Below are 14,218 nucleotides of genomic sequence, written 5' to 3'. Positions count from 1 at the left end.
TTTTCAGTAGTAGCAGTATTGGTTGTATTGACAGGTTAGCCAGCTAACTGTATTTCTGTGTAGTAACAATAACAATAACAGTAACTTTTATTTTGAAGGGTCAATCCGATGTTGAGATCAGGATCAGATGGATCTATGAACACATCTAAGGATCAGTGCTTTCCACACAAGTTAGGAATGCAGGTTCTGAATGGTTGACAACTCAGGAACACATCCTCTAATTGGTCGGCAGACTCAACCCAAGGCATCTTTGGATTTTCAGTGGGTAGGCAACAACATGCTAATGACAACTACAGCTGTTTTTAACCAAAAAAATTGATAAATAACTATGGAAGACATTCAGTGTTGGATTTATCGTGATGAATTTATTTTATCAAGTCTCCAAAAAAGATGCTGCAGTTCAAGGCTGGATTACAAAGTTTCTGAAAGGGATACGACATTGTAAAGGCAACACTAGCATTAACTTAACATTAGCCTTCCCTGCTCAGCTTACTTCAGAGCTAACCCTGTCCTTTTCCAGTCATTGGGAAATAACCATAGAGAATTTTCTTGCTGTTGAGAAGCTGCAGTATTTATTTGCTGACTTATTTACTGACAGATTGACAGCTTACTGCTAAATTTAAGTTACTACTCCATTATTGACAGCACCAGCAACCTACCACTTATTTTCTCTCACTTACAGGCTGCACATACTTACACAGTGCACCTTTCCTTTAAAGGAGCTACTCTAGACTTATCACAGTACACTTTAATGAAGTCCGATTAAATGTAATTATTAAGTTGATTGCAGTAAACAGCCATCAGGAACATGTTGTTTTGTCACTGGGGCATGAAAAATCCATACCATCACAGCCCTAACTGTGATGTTGTTCTTCTTTTCTGATTTAAAGGAAGAATAATGATGAAGTTTCCACCCAGTTAAGCAATTTTTCACCAGAGACCATGATAATGAATTGACAGCTGACAGATGTTAGTTTGTGGTGGTTTCATCTGAGACTAGATTGTTTTTGTAAGACTTGTGTATTGTAACTTGTAATGCCTAGATTTCAATGTGTGCATCCTGTACATAGGACAAATTGTAATCTTGCTAATAATCCCCTTTTTAGTTATCTGAGCCAGCTGAATTCATTGTGAAGGGCTTGGTTGGACTCAGATATTAGCCAGACATATACCTCCAGTCATGTGACATTGGACCAGTTCTTCCAGCTTCATTGGCTTTGTGTGCTCCATGTCACAGAGTTGCAGTGTTGAATCAGTGTCCCCTGTTGCAGCCTCTTTGACCGCTGACGCACAAATCATTGTTGAATAATGCCTTGATCCCTCATCAATGCAGCCGGGACAAGCAGGTCAAAACAGCAGGTTGTGTGCCATCGAAGGAAAAGGGTTGAGGTTGCCACCCTGGACTTTCTGTCGCACCAGGAGCATCCTTTAAATTTACAATGAGTCCATGAACTCTTCGCAGCTTCTGAAGAAAGCACCTTTGATTCATAAATAATTTAACATTATGGATTGCAAAGTACAGCTAGTACTTTAGGTGTTGCTTTCAGATTGTAATAGCAAGTCATTCTGCGGAAATCTGTGGATTATTATGTACTTATTCATGTGTATCACATGATTGAGTTTTACATTTGTCCTCTGAGTTAAAACACTGACATTCATCACTGTATATTATTATCTTTATAAGGCAATATATGTGTGACATGTCAGAAATACACATGGGTATTCTAAACCAGCGAACAGTTTAATTCAAGCAATAAAACATGAGATAACGCAGTCTTTCCATGAAATAGCCTGACCCTGTGAATCCAGGTGAAAGCTGATCCCTCATTAATTTCAGTTCTTAATGCCTCTTCAAATATTAAGGGATAATGAACAGTAGTTGGAGGGAGGATAGAAACCATTACAGATACATTTAAAATCCTGATAACATTTGGACATGGATTCTGCAGCTGAATATTCTCAGAGTGGTTTTAGGAATTAGGATGCGACCTCCGTATGTGATTTTATTCTGCACTATACTACACTGTGAATCTAAACCAAAACATTTGCAAAATCATAACTTTTTACCCTGCAGAGGATGGGAGTTGCTGGTCTGTGGCTGCCTCGATCTGTTTGCTAGTTTGTGTTAATGTGTGACTGTGGTGATTTCAAACAAGCCTTTTAAAACACTGAAGTCACACAATAACTCTGGAGTTCTACAAGGTAAAATTAGTAAAGCAGCGAAAATATTCTGAATATAGAAAACAACTAAAATTAAAATGTTTTTTGCTGCTAACTGTATCCACAGCAGTACATTCCTCACTTTGCTACACCAGTGGGGGTGTGTCAACTGCCATCTACAGTAAGTGATACACTGACTGTCGATAAGTACCTCATACAACCCCACTTCATACAATCCCTTTAAGGCAGCACATGCTAAAGATGTTCAGGTTAATAGCAAATGGAAAAATACTATGACTGTTTTTGTAAAACAATGATTTAGTTTGACAGTATATACTGACTGAACATATAGATAATGGTAAATGCATGAAGCAGAGTGGTTGCCATTGTTATACTGTATGTCATATATAATTTAATTTTCATGATGACAGCCTCAATGTGCATTACACTGTTAAACATCACAGAACAGTGCATCCCCTTCAGGCATGTTTGTTTTGCCAGGCATGTTAAGAGCAGATCCATCATTTTTTTCAGCCAATTCCAGTCCTCAACAAACAAAAAAAGATCATCTTGACAAGAGTTTTAATTTACAAGTCAAACTCCAGTCGACATCATCTGCCAGTAGCCAAGCTTCTGTCAGATTTTAAATTGCATGTGTGAGCGCCTAAACACACACATGTACGCTGTGTGCCCAAATTTGAGTGTATGCATGACTGTGTAGGCAAGAGTGCCTGCATCTGTGTTTAGGGGACAGAAAGAGATAGAAAAGCAACAGAGGTGATGTTGTGTGAAGAGACGGGAGGCTGCAGACAGATAGTGTCATTCCCTCAGTATCACCATTAAATCTTAATCTCCTGGCCCCTCGTGGGAGGAGCCAGCCGAGCATGGGATTGTGTTTTGCATCTAAATCAAGACGTCGTGTTCCTTCAGAGAGGCCTTTATTGAGACAAAGTTTGATGTGTCTGTTCTCGACTTCACATACGTCTGGATGCACAGACTGATCACCCAGCTGCTGTTGTTTGTACTAAAGTCTTGTTAAATTCAATTGCCTCGTAACTGTTACATCCCTAGTCAATTAAAAAAATGAGATAAAACAAAACTCCTAAGGGAGAGTAGTTAAGTTATCAACCACTGCGTGGGAGTTTCAGCAGGTTACATCATGGCAGCTGAGTTTTTGTGGCAGTCAGTAACACCAGCTTAAACCAGAGGCCATAATCACATATTAGAAATTCATTCTAACACTAATACTCACTGATTGACAGTGCCATCAAATGATCGGGGTCTACAATATACAAAAAATTACACAAATATTGGTTTTTGGACTAACATTGTCTCATACTCCTTATCTAGTTGTAAACTCTGTTGAATCTATTCTGAATACAAGACAGCATGGAATTTTCAAGACGTATTATTTATTTAGTGTTTATTTGTGCAGGGACAAACCAAATGCCAGGAACCACAGCATTTACAGTCTAAGCTTATTTTGATGCCTGTCCCTAACTTAGCTTGAAATGGTGGGCACTTTTTGAAAGTTACCCAGCAAATCTGATAAAAATATCATACTGGTAATGATCCTAGAAATGACAGAATTGGTAGAAAATCCACTTTTAAAACTACAGTTGGTAACTTTTATGAAACCATCTTTTGTCCTAATTGCTGAAACTATCACTATATCCCAACAATAGTACATGAGACAGAAAACAGGTGAAAAACTGGGCTCTTCTGGCTTCTCCTAGTGCTCCAAATGACATTTGTGAGAATAACAGACATATTAAAATGAACTAGATACCAGAAGCAAAGATGGCTCCCATTCAGTCCAATGACAATTGCTCACCTGGTGCATAAGCCAAAAAAGATGTCAAGCTCTCATCTGTTAACTTGCTGGATATACAGCCTACTGAATATGGGCAGTAGTGTCTCCACCTGCAAGTTAATTGCAATGACCTTATGGATTCAATTTTCTTGGCTCTAAGAAAATTTTACAAATATAAAAACTCCATGGATCAAAATTTCATCATGAAGAGAGTCATAACTGATCTTGTTTGCAGTTCATGGTGTCCTGTCAAGACATTTAACAGACATCTCCTTTATAATGGTGGCTTATGGGCAAAATGCGTTTTGGACCGTTGGGAAATTTTTCAGCTTTTTCACCACAAGACCGTGCGTGACCACTAAGAAGAAATTTAGGGCAAGCCTGAGCTGAAATGGTTTATCTAGGTTTATATGTTGAATCTATAGCAATAATACACCACACCTGAATGGAAACAGCCAGTCAAAGCCAGCTTCAAGCACAAAACTTTGCCCAATTGGACCCGACGCCCCCTGAAGGAAATGAAATCTTTTAGTTTTGTTATTCACCTAACTTACTTGCACTTGTTTCATTTCATTTCACTGTGAGAGTCTTTACTACATTTTGCTCCCAATTACCATCATGCTTTCCCTCTCTCCTCTTTTCTCTTCTCTGTGTGCTTACATCCATGGGCTACACACACACACACACACACACACACACACACACACACACACACACACACACACACAGAGTTAATCAAGGGAGTGACAGGTGAAGTTACTCGAGTTGACGAACAACTCATTAACCTACAGTAAGAGCAATAAAAGCTTTCCAAAATCAGTAATTTATTCATGTAATCCAAGTAAAACCAAATATAAACAGACGTCAACCCCAAACCAGTTGAGCCAAAGCAAGCCAGCTGGTGAGTTACTTCTAAAAGTTGTGTGTATTTCATACTGCATAAGTTGCTGTGATCTTAGCAGTTTGCACACTAGCTAAAGCTGACATCTGTTTTCTGTAGATCTGTACTTTATCAAACTTTGATAGAATAGTAGTGTTAAAAAACAAAACAAAAAAACAATACTCACTTTCTGTGCTGCAACAAACAGAAAAAAGTCCTTGACACACAAAGTAGGGTACTTTATTTTTTTATTTTTTGCTTGTACTGAAAGAGTCACAGAACACTGTCTGGTTTTGCTGCAAACCAAATTTCAGGCAGGACAATAAAGACTGAACTACCACTTAGATCTTCTCTTATAGATTTGGCACTTATGATACTATCAAATGGTAGTATTGTATTGTTTCAAAAAATATGACACTGGAAAGTTTAGACATATCGATACTTTTAACAAGGCTTACACCATCATTGAACTTATGTTGAATGAATGACATTCACAGATAGAAACTATTAGGCACACAGAGGGAAGTGTAGGATAGTAACCATGACAGCTGTTAGTCAGCAGTACAGCAGCTGAGGGACAGTGAGGGACAGTGAGGGACAGTGTCACTTAACCCGTCTGTGTTAAGTGACACCGGTCTTCATCCCGCTCTTTTGTTATGTCTGTCAAAAGCACTTTAACTCTGTTTTTAAAGACTCTATATAATAGAAGTTATTATTGAAGTTATTATGTGACGACTTAGGAATGAGACTCAGTCAAACAATCAATCTAGATCAATCAATCTGGAAAAATAGATAATAATAATAATAGTAAAATGAAGTTTGGTACTGTGCTGTTTATGATTATAGCTCTGAAATAGCTGTGGTTTTCATGTAACCTGCAGTCTAATCCTGTGCATCTGTGGTGGAGAGAGTAATCAGGTCCTTTAAAGTACTAACTTTACACTGTACATATTCTCTCTTACAAGAAAAGTCCTGCACTGTAAGCTTTTCTAAAGTATAAAAGTATATTTAGGAAGATGTACTTAAAGTATTAAAAGTTAAAGTACTTATTGCAATATCATTGGATTATCGTGACTCATTTTATTGTTGTAGTTGGTTGAGGTGAAGCTCATTTTAAAGTATTTTGTGTAGGAGTGCAACTAATGATTATTTTCATTATGGATTAATCTGTTTAATTGATTTGTAAAAAGTCTGATAATACTGAGAGGCGCTGTCACAATTACTCAGAGCAAACACTCCAAACCACGACACTATTACAAAAAGTGGGTAGTTTCATTTATAATAAAACATCTAAACTCTTAAAATATTATTCTTAAGATATCCATTAACTAAAGCTGTGAGATAAATAGTGAAGTTAAAACTACAGTATTTCCCTCTGAGATGTAGTGAAATAGAAGGTAGCAGAAAATGTAATTACTTAAAATCGTACTTAAGTACAGTACTTGAGTAAATGTATGATTGAATGTATTTGTACTGTATGTAACCCATCCATCCCCCTGTGAACCTCCCCTCAGGTAACTGACTGTGATTAATTTACCCAACACAGTACATCAGTCAAAGCATGCTGCATCCCATTAGCTTCATTTTGTTTTGACCTAAGCATTCGTCATGTTCCACCTTCTTAAATCAGTCCTTTCGCTGGTGTTATTGTCTGTTTGTCATTTCTGGCAAATGTTCAGTTTCTCAGGAAAAGTAGAGATAAAAAGTAAACACGCACCACCTGGCTCTTATCGCACTGAGGTGTGCTTCTTCCACATCCTCTATCAGCGGGAAATGGCCCGTACCTCTGCACCACCTTCTCATCTTCTCAGTCGGGAGAAAAGGTGAGCAGCAGTCAGGGCACGTTGCATTTCAAGATGCCTCAGGGGTTACCCCTCAAAATTCTCACCTGACACACTTCATTCCTTTTGAAGCTGCACAAAAAAACTGTGACAGAGCTTTTAATTATGTTTTAGGGAAAAATGCGGGTGTTTATCCAGAGGGATTAGAGATTCCGGTGCTGACATTTGCGGATAGAGGACATGATTTGTTTTTGTTTTTTTTTATTTGTTGTTGTTGTTGTTGTTGTTTTCTCCAATGAAGTGCTACATTCTCCCCAGCATCAATTGGATATGGTATTATTAGATCTGGCTGCACACTTTCAGATATGAAAGGGAAAAATAATCTCTCTGAAAGAGGTGGGCTCTGACAGCACACTGAGACATAATGGAAAGCCTGGCTGCTGTTTCAAAGGGAGAACACAGTAAGAAGACTGGTTTAGAGAGGAAAGCCTGTTCACTGCAGAAAAATGACAGGGCTAAACCAGCAAGGATGTTCCATTCATTGTGCTGTACCTATAGTTCTGATTTATTATGGATATGATTTCTTTCCGTGCGGCTCTTTGTTGTAGCTTGTAGGCAAAGACTCCCTCTTGATTCTGGGAAAACTGTAATTTAGTGCAGGATGCAAGGCAGATAATATACAGGGAATAAAAGAAATCCATATGTGCTGTCTTGGAATTTGCCAGTGTTTCATTTCATAGTGATTACTGTGAAATGTCAGAATTTGTAATTATTTTCTCTGAGAAGACATAAAAAACTTTTCATAATGAGAGACAGATGGTTTACTAGAAATTGATTAATTTTTGTTTCTGTTTTTTGAAAGACACATTCATGGTAATGGAAAACACATAGCATTCATCTTGTCCATTATAATTTCTGTGCTGCCCACATGCCTCATTATTCTTGGTAATAGAGTCATATCTCCACCAAGTCCATTGATTCATCATTATTTCCTCAATCCATCCTTCCAAACATATCATTTGAAGTCTGGCAATTGCATTGTAAACTAGAAGGGCACTCAGAGAAAGCAGACCTCCGCCAAGGCTAGAGTCCATTCCTCTATGATATGCAGAGCTGCAATGTCTGGATATATTTCCAAAACTATTAGAATAAATAGGTTTATTTTGGATACACATCGACTTGGAAATAACAGTAAGGACAATTTAGACATTGCTTAAATTCTGCATTTGTTTCTGCAGTGATGTTTTAGCTGGCTGTTATGTCTTGTATGTTTAGTCGCGGCACATCCAATTATGATGGGTTTGTGCATGCATGACAAATTTAGTTCATTTTGCCAGTGAAAAATAATTTCTGTATCTGTGCTGTGACTTGACTCTTCCAAAATTTAATGGGTCCCAGGGCTTGACATCAAGCAGAAATATTTTACTTGTCCCACAGCCGAACTTACTTGTCCAAAATAGAAAATGTGGGCCTATTAAAAAGCAGTAGAAATCAATAGGGATTTGAACAATTATATTATACTTATGTTCTTTACCTTAGTAAAGTTTAGAAGTCTGAACTTTTACTTGTATTGGAGTAATGTCATACTGGGGTTTGTTTTAGGATTTTTGCTCAAGTAATGGACCTGAATACTTCTTCTACCTCTGGTTAATGCACCCACAACCTAATTGCACCTGCGTGGTAATGGCTGAGCCTTCCCCTTTCATGAATGTTGTCTTGCGGGTCGTCTAGTTGGTTTGGTGTTAAATGTAGAATCCAGTAGAATTTGTCTGAGCTGTTGGTAAAAAGTTTACTTTATTGTCTCATTCCAGGGACATAATATACTGACGTTTGGGTTATTACAGCGTCCCGAAGACGGCAAAATAATGAGAAATCATGGCAGATGGCAGGGTCTTTGCAGAGGCAGACACCACCACACACTTCTAGTGGGTCATAAGTGATCGAAAGGGATTTATGTTTCTGAGTCTATGTATTGTTGAACAGAAATAAAAAGTTCCTGTTTATGTAACGTTATTACAGCATATTACTGGTCCAGGCTGTGAACAGCTAGTTAGCAGCTACAAGTCAGTTGTAGAAAGTTAGCTAATAGCCTAAAATGAGATATGCCCCAAAAAAGTTTCAGAGCCACAGAGCTGGAGACCATGGTAATTAGATGATTGAACACGTTTTCACTGGAGATTTTTTCCACCATTGCGAAAAACAAAAATAGCAATGGCACGTAGCTGCTAAGTAGCTAGCTTTAAGTTCAGTGGAGTGGACAGCTCGGCCCTGGCCAGTTTTGGGTGGCTGGAGGAACATTGGTTTCCAAAAACAAGATAGTTGTTTGTTATTCCTTCACACAGCACATTTACAATCAGAGCTGTCATATAGTCAGAAACAGAGAAAATAAATAAAGACATCACATTTATTTTTCACTTACCATTTGGACAACTACACAAGACATTCCACTTGCCCAAACACAGAGTTAACCTGCCCCAGGCAAGTGGGCAAGCATTATTGTCAAGCCTTGGTTTCTTCATTTGGTCATGTTACACCCTCCCACCAAGTTTCATAAAAACTGGACCAGTGGTTTACCCATAATCCTGCTGACAGCCACACAAACATCCCAACAAACTGAACCAAAAACAGCCTTACTTCTACTAACCCCTTAGTAGAAGTAGTATTGCCAAATGGTGCTGTGTCGTTGTTGTTGTTGTGTGGAACTGCATTATGGTAAGTTCTATGCAGTATTTTGTGATGCTGATTTCTGAATATTTTTGAGTAGGAGTAGGGACGAGGATTAGAAGAAGTTTCGAAGGGACACATTTCCCAAGTTACTACAGAAATGTCAAACTTGGATAACTGAAATGTTTATTACAGTTTAACATACTAGTTTTATTATTATTATTTTTATTTTTTCATGTATAAATTCAGTACACTGTAAACCATTACAGCTATTAGACAAAGCAATTACAGGAATACAGTTGGTTTGCATTAAATGATTGTATCACTTAAATCTCTAACAGGAAAGGTTTTTGTACTGATTGCTCAAACATTTTAATACATGCAGTTTAATGTAAAGCTGGTGTTTATTGTAATGTCCATTTCATCTCCCTTTAACAAAATAAATACTCATCACTTGTCAAATTACTTAACAGTATTTTCTGAGTTGTCATCAGTCTACCTCCGGTGTTCAGGATTTCCCCAGATATCATACTGTCAGTTAATTTTGCCACCAGCATTAAGGCACATGTCACATCTTTTGGAGGGAGGATTTGCCATTGAAACTCGTCATCTCTTATTGTTTAGTATGGCTAACCTTCCATTATCCACTGACACTGTCCTCAAAATGCTATTATGGGCTGATTAGGGAAATGCCAGGAGTGATCAGAATTTTTGGCCTTGATTAGAGAATATTCACCCCTTTTGTTACTGTCAAGAATGATCAAGAGGAGACAAGGTTTGCTAAGTGAGCGAACGTGACTGGGAGCGCCATCATCATCATCTCTGTAACACAGCGGCCCCCTCATCTCTGCGAGAACATATTAACATGCTGGCGCGTTGTCATCCCCGGTGCCCTACTTAGACCAGATGGGCCTCATTCAGGTCTTTCACAAAACGCTGGCGTGAAGGGATCTTAAATGTCAGTCTCAATATCACCAAAGCCATAATTAAGAATGAGCCAGCAGAAGGACGTGTACTTTTGTGCCGGGGTTAGATAGATTGTCTTATATCAGCAAGATCACTGATCGAATAACCAAAGTGTACAGTGAGTTCAGTACCAAATCCCACATGAAAAGTCATTCAATCATTTAAAACAAGTATAATTTCTTATTATAAAAACTCTCCTACCTACATATCGTACTCACTAGATCCTCACTTTTACTTCCGTGTAAAACTGGTCCCAAGACTCCATCATCAGTTATTTATTTTCAAAAGTAAATTTGCAATTTTGATTATCATTTCACAGCCCCAGTTCCATAGAAGTTGTGTTAAACCGAGATACAACAGAATACAGTACAAAAACAAGATATATAATGTTAAAACTGATTAACTATTTTTTTCTAAATATACACTCATTCTGAATTTGATGCCTGCGTTTCAAATAAGTAGGGACAGGGGTATGCTTACTGCTGTCATTCATCATCTTGAAAGTGAAATTCTTTCCCATTCTTGCTAAATATATGACTTAAGTGTCTCAACAGTCCGGGGTTGCTGTTGTTCTAATTTGTGCTTCATAATGCACCACACATTTTCAGTGTGAGACAGGTCTGGACTGCACAAAGCCGTACTGTTCTAACAAGTACAGAATGTGTCTTAGCATTGTTTGATGAAAAAAGCAGGGACGTCTCTGAAAAAGACAGCTGGATGGCAGCACATGTTGCTCTAAAACCTGTATGTAAATTTTAGCATTAATGGAGACAGATGTGAAAGTTACCCATGATGCCTTGGGCACTGACACCCCCCACCACACCACCACAGATGTTAGCCTTTGAAGTTAACACTGGTAACAATCTGGATGGATCTTCTTATCTTTAGCCTGGAGATCACGACGTCCATGATAACAATCTGAAATGTGAATCTGCACACAACAGCACACTTCTGGGTTATAGTTTTTTTAGAAGGATTATAGCTTCTCACATGTATTTATTTGATCAATCAATGAATGTACTGACTGGCCAAAAAGCAGATCTATCAATCTATCACCCACATAGGTAACATAGGCTTGAGTTGCAGCCCATTATATATTAACAGACCCCCACCTGCCCCAAAACTCAGATTCAGATTCAGATTCCTTTTTCGTTCATGGTCATTTATAGATTTGGACAGTGTTTGCACACAACTCGCCACTGTGCCTCCATGTCGGCACTGACTAAAGTTACCAGGCAGTGTGTGCTGCATCTGCACAGCCTCTATAAATGCAAACTGATATGCATGATGTGATGAAGGAGAGGCTTGTAAGGAGATGGTTAGGAGCGCTAACCTTTGAAGATACCAGAGGTGAATAAAAGAGGGCAGAAACCAGGTGTTTATTAGATGTTCTGTTCAAGGCTTGTCCTCACACATAGCCCACAATTATTGCAAACTGTAATAACAGTTTGCATTGTGGGAAATCAAAGGCTACGCTCCCTGTGGCTTTCTTCCCCTTGTGTTTGTTTGTTTTTTTTCTTCAGTTGTTTTCCATACAGGAAATGCGAGGCTTCTAATTAAGTCTTAGAGGGGGAGGATGAGAAGTCTTAGTCGGCCAACTGTGAGCGGCTATCGCAAACTCAACATCAATGTTTAATTTATGTGTGCTCTATTATTTATGGATGCCGTGATCTGTGTGTATATGGGGCTTTATGCAAACTTTGTGTGTGTGCAGTGTTTGTAAGTTTGGGACAGAGAAAGATAGAAAAAATCGAAAATGTGAAGTAGAGCAGGGAGTGCAAAGCTAGATAAAATACAGTGGGGTCAAAAATGTGGTCTGTCTGACAGTTCATTCAAAAATTTAGTCTCAAAAGGTGGCATATACTCACACATACACTTCCGCGTATCCTTTTCCTTCTACATGCATCCTCTAAAACCCTGTCTCTACAAACTATATCAGCGGCAGCAGATGACGATGATCAGGGCTGAGAAGGTGGATGGGGTAATAATACCCATGACATCGCTGCATACAATGGTCAAGAGGACCGTGTTTATGTTGCCTCCACTTCAGCCTTTAATGTGCAGCGATGCAGCTCTAACCCGCCGAATTATGCACTAGGCAGAGCCAACTGAGGGGCTAAATCCACGCCTCAAAAATATGGCTTGGATCAGCAGGTGTGACTGGAAAGGATAGCCTGGATTTGAAGAAGGGGAATTGCAGGGAAAATAAATATTTCATGGAACATTCTCTCACAACACAGTTGAAAAGGAGTGAGGATACAGATCAATAGTAGTAAGGTATCTGGCTATGCACAGATACAGTTACTGAGAGGGTAATACAACTTCAAATAGCAAGGGTGCTGGCTATACTTGGGTTTAGTTTAAAAGCACATATAGAGTACTGGCTTTTGGTGATAGGAGAATCTAGAATCCTTTGTTTTTCATGAGTTGTCACACTATAAACTAACTCTACTAGTAGAAACAATGCTTGTTGTGAACACATTTTAACTGACTGTATATGGTGGTGTCTTTGTGGCCGAAAAGAGAAGGAAATACTGTTGGGACTGATTTAAGTGTCCTTTTATTTAAAGCTTACAGGTTCAGATGTTGTTCTAAAAAAAATCTGTCATGAATGTAAAACCAAGAAACCACCTTATATTTCAAACTTAAGCTTGTCGCTTACGCTGAATATTTCCCTAACCTGAAGGGGTCACTTCTCCAAATTCCTCCAAAGACAGCACAAAAAAGCAAAAGAAAGCCAAAGTGTACAAAAGATGACAACGTTGTTCTCCATGAAGAATTTGGAAATCACATAAAGCAAATAATAATAAAGGAAATTCAACCCAGCCACAACAAACACACATGAGCAGAAGATGTGATAAGAAGTATCTGACAAAAGTAATGAAGAAAATAAAATTAGCACTGTGAGAGCAATTAAGGAGATAACCAAACATCGACAGGAGCTGACAAAAACTGGGTCTTTTGTATCGCCTCCTCCTCTTCACTCATCATAAATTTTGGCATTCTCTCATGTTCCACAATTTATGTCACTTTTAAAGGATTGTTATGCGTCCCTTAAAATTTTCTGAGGAAAACAGTCAAGAAGGAACTTCAAGCAAGGCATAAGGGAATACATAAGTATCTAAGGGCAAATATTTTGAGACCTAAGGGTTTTCTCTTACAACATCCTAAGGAAATCCTTATGGCCTACTGTATTTTATTCAATTTTTTATTTCCAAAAGCTTCCTTTGATGAAAATTTAAAGAGGCTAATCTATATACGGTGGCAGCTTTCGTCCCTGCCCACCAAAGTGTTGTATTCTTGAATGTTGCCGCTTTTGAGTTTAATAGCAGCTGCTCATGTTCAGTTAGCTGTGACTACCAGCTACATCACCTCACATGTTACATAGCAACAAGACCACACCCCCCCACAGTGGTTGTCATGTGCACCTCCCGCCTCCCTCCTCAGACCCCTTGCTGCTTTTGAGCATTCGTCAAATTTATGCAGTGGCTGGAATTGGGCTCAGACATGGGGGTGAAGTTCCACTTTAAGGCAAACCTTGAGCTACTAAGCACTGGTGTATATTGATAGTAGCTAGTCCTCTCATCCCACTGCAGCCAATTAGCTGTCATTAGTTACCTACAGTAGTTTGTATGGCACAATTTCAAGGATTATATCAGCAGGCTGAAACAAAGAAGATTACAAGCGTATCAAAGCAATCAATCCATGTTATGCAGTTGTTGACCCCAGAACACTTCCGGCCAAACACAAGCATTAGAGCAGAGCGTGTCTTTAACTGGAAGAGTGAAGCAGTAATGCAGGTTGCAGTGGCTATGCTCACTCAGCATGTAAAATAATGCTGACAATACAATGAGTGATTTACATTTACAGCAGCACATCAGAAAACATGACTACTGTATTTTTGAATAAGAGTTTATAAGAATAGACATGATGTCGACTCCACCTACATGATCG

General features: G+C 38.6%; 1 protein-coding gene across 4 annotated transcripts in view; it reads left to right on the top strand.

The window, feature by feature from the left end:
* lingo2 (leucine rich repeat and Ig domain containing 2) overlaps positions 1 to 14,218 on the top strand; it is a 308,406-nt gene that overhangs the window by 181,232 nt on the left and 112,956 nt on the right. The gene's annotated exons all lie outside the window — the stretch shown is intronic.

The sequence above is a fragment of the Lutjanus erythropterus genome, chromosome 5 (genome assembly GCF_056507025.1).
Source record: "Lutjanus erythropterus isolate fLutEry1 chromosome 5, fLutEry1.hap2, whole genome shotgun sequence".
In the NCBI taxonomy this organism is placed as follows: domain Eukaryota; kingdom Metazoa; phylum Chordata; class Actinopteri; order Lutjaniformes; family Lutjanidae; genus Lutjanus; species Lutjanus erythropterus.
This window is presented reverse-complemented; position numbering and strand designations above follow the sequence as displayed.